The sequence below is a fragment of the Petaurus breviceps genome, unplaced genomic scaffold, assembly GCF_028583685.1.
Source record: "Petaurus breviceps papuanus isolate PSGF00001 unplaced genomic scaffold, PetGlider_PUasm1.0 151, whole genome shotgun sequence".
NCBI classification, from domain to species: domain Eukaryota; kingdom Metazoa; phylum Chordata; class Mammalia; order Diprotodontia; family Petauridae; genus Petaurus; species Petaurus breviceps.
Window position 1 is genome coordinate 25,644,460 of NW_027185712.1, and position 2,945 is coordinate 25,647,404.

The window sequence follows — 2,945 nt, forward strand, 5'->3', positions numbered from 1 at the left end:
CTCCAGCTCGCCTCTCTGGCATGGTCAGAGGCACCTTGTAGAGATCAGGAGGTAGATGGCTAAGGTTCGAATCCGGCCTCTGCTGCTGACTAGCCGGCCATCTCTGGGCAAGGCACTATTGCTCCCCACTTGGGGGGAGTGGGGCATTGGCCAAATAGGCCTTGGGGGTCTCTTTCAGCTTTAAAGCCTAGGAGGCGGAAGGGGACACCTCTCCTCAGCCAGGCCCCCTTCCCCATCCTCTTCCTCCCTTCAGGCCTGGAGCTGTCAGCCAGCTGTGGCCATCTCGTGGCTGCTGAAACAGCTGCGGGGCAGGGGGAGCTCCATCCCAGGCGCAGGGTCAGGGCTCATTTCTCAAAGTAAGGCAAATAGAAAAGCTGGAGGCCTTGGTGGCCCTTGGCAGCGCAGTAAATGAAGATGACGCGGTACACGAGTGTACCTAAGAGGAAGCCAGGCACAAAGAAGATGGAACTGGAGAAGGGTTCACCTTGAGTCTGAGGCCCAGAAACAACAGCAAGAAGGAGGCCAGAACCCCCAGAGATTCTTCTGGACTGGAGGGTGCTGTTGCTGAAGGTCCTGAAGGACCACTGAGAACTTCGGGTGGGATCCGCCAGGGTCCCTGAGCTTCATGGCTCCATCAGCATCTGCGGGGATTCGGGCAGCATCATTCTCCAAGTTTTGGGACTTGAGACAAGACTGCTTCTCGCCCTTTTCTTCCCATCTCCCGGGCCCTTGTGCTCAAAGTGCAGCACCCCAAAGCGCAGGGGGGTCACACGGGTCCCCCTGCTCCAGGGACAACTCAAAGGCATCATCGATGCTGAACTCCGAGCGGCCGCTGCTCGTGACTCGCACTCCGGCAGGGAGCTAGCTGCCCAGCAGCTGTGCCCATCTGTCCGCAGCTGGCCCGCGGGGCCGGCTTTCTGAGGCCCAAAGTTCTGGCTTCGCTGGTGCGGGTGCTGAACTGGCCACTTGGCACCGAGATCTACCTCGAACCTCGCCTTCTCCTTCTGGGGCACTGGCACTCACTCCAGCCCCAGAGTGGGGTGGGAGAGGGGCCATTTTACTTATTTTTCAAACGTGCAGCGCTGAATATAAATGAGCTTCCTCCATTTAAAGAAGAGATCTATCATAATAATTTTGAAAAGGAAAGCTTTAAGTTTTCATTAGCATTGCCTCAAACATATATTTACGGGGCTTACTGACCCACAGAGGATCTCTGATGATCATTATGAAGGGTAGGATTTATGGAACTTCTTCAAAGTTTTACTAGGTGTCCATATATCTGTGAAAGAAACAGCTATTCTAATTGATTAAAGGTGAAGAAAAACAAAAGAGTGAAACCTGGGTGAATGAATATGCAAATAGTGGGGTTCCTCTATAACAGAAGTTTTTTCTGACATTTAAACTTACTCATGAGCCTATTTATAATAGTCTCCTTACTTCTTGGGGGAAAAAATGCAATTTCCTCAGCCTGGCTTTTAAAGTCCTCACAATCTGGCTCCAGTCTACCTTTTCAGACCTATTTCCCACTAGTTCCCTTCACACTTTCTATGTTACAATCAAATAAGCTTACCATTCATTTTCCCAAATTTAATAATCCATTTTCCATGTTATTTTTGCTTTTTTTTCCTCTAATGTCATGTCCAGCTATTCTAAGGATCTTGTCTGTAAGACATATATATATATACACACCCCTGTTTGTAGTAATTCTGCACTTAGAAAGGCAGTTATGCAATGACCTGTTCTTATACTCCCCAATCAGAGAGCAAAATACTCTAAGAAAGGGCTGCAGATTGTGCTCTAGTATTGCATTAGGTAAGGAATGCTTCCTGTGTGTCTCCCATTTGCCCTAATGATGTAAACAAAAAGACACTAGGCAGCATAAGGCTAGAGTCATTCACAGGTAGATGTAAGATATAATATCAAATCCAGCAAATGGATTTATTCTTTATTTGAATTTTTTAAAATACAATTGAACAGAAAAAAGGTAGGGTCATTTTGTTTTCTCTTCTCATCACTCCTGAAAATATCCATGATTAAAAAAAAAAGTAGCATCTCTCCACTTATCCATTTAGAAGTCATTTCTCATGATTTTAAAATAGATGTGGCAGACAATGGCTGCTAGAGCAGCACTGCTGCCATGGGAGGACCACCAACTGCCTCTTTCCTTCTCCTTGTTCTCCCTTGATAGTTTCTTAGAACTCTGGAAGGCAGTTAGGTGGTGCAGTAGATAGAACGCTGGGCCCAAAGTCAGGGAGATTCTTCTTCGTGAGTACAAATCTGCACTCAGACACTTACTAGCTATTCTTCCCTTGGAAATTCAGTTAACCCTGTTTGCCTCAGGTTCCTTATCTGTAGAATAAGTTGGAGAAGGAAATGACTTCAGTAATCTTTGAGAAGAAAACTCAAATGGGGTCATGAAACATTGGGCATGACTGAAACAATTTAACATCAACAGAACTCCGTACCTCAAAGATTTCTGCTCTCTTATTTAAAGGTTGCACTTACAATAATTTCCTCTTTTTCCAAGGTAGGAGAACTAACCCAGCATCATTTTTGCCAGAAGTTGTTATATGTGCCTACCCTACAAGCCAGAGAGATACTCCTGGGACTCTTACTAGTTTCCTTTAAGGTTTAGCTTAGGGGACACTTTCTACAAGAAACTTTTCTTTACCTTCCCCTCCCCACGCTGACATACACACTGATTATTCCTTCTCCATAGTATCTTGTATTTACTTATCAACAATTGATTTTTCTTGTATGTTGCTTAGCAATATATATCAATATATGTTTAAGGTAAACCCCTTGAGTGTAGACATTGGGAATTTCTTGTTGTTGTTTTTTTGGTTTTGTTTTGCTTATTCTTATCTTTTATTTCCTTTTTATCTTCAGTGACTTTAATAAGCTGTGCAGCTAGATGGTTAATAGGGCAATGACTTTGGTCCACA

The 2,945-nt window shown here is 45.0% G+C and overlaps 1 pseudogene; it reads right to left on the minus strand.

The window, feature by feature from the left end:
• Positions 1-344: 344 nt before the first annotated feature.
• On the minus strand, positions 345-1,056 carry LOC138153400 (transmembrane protein 134 pseudogene; annotated as a pseudogene).
• Between the last annotated feature and the right edge of the window lie 1,889 nt (positions 1,057-2,945).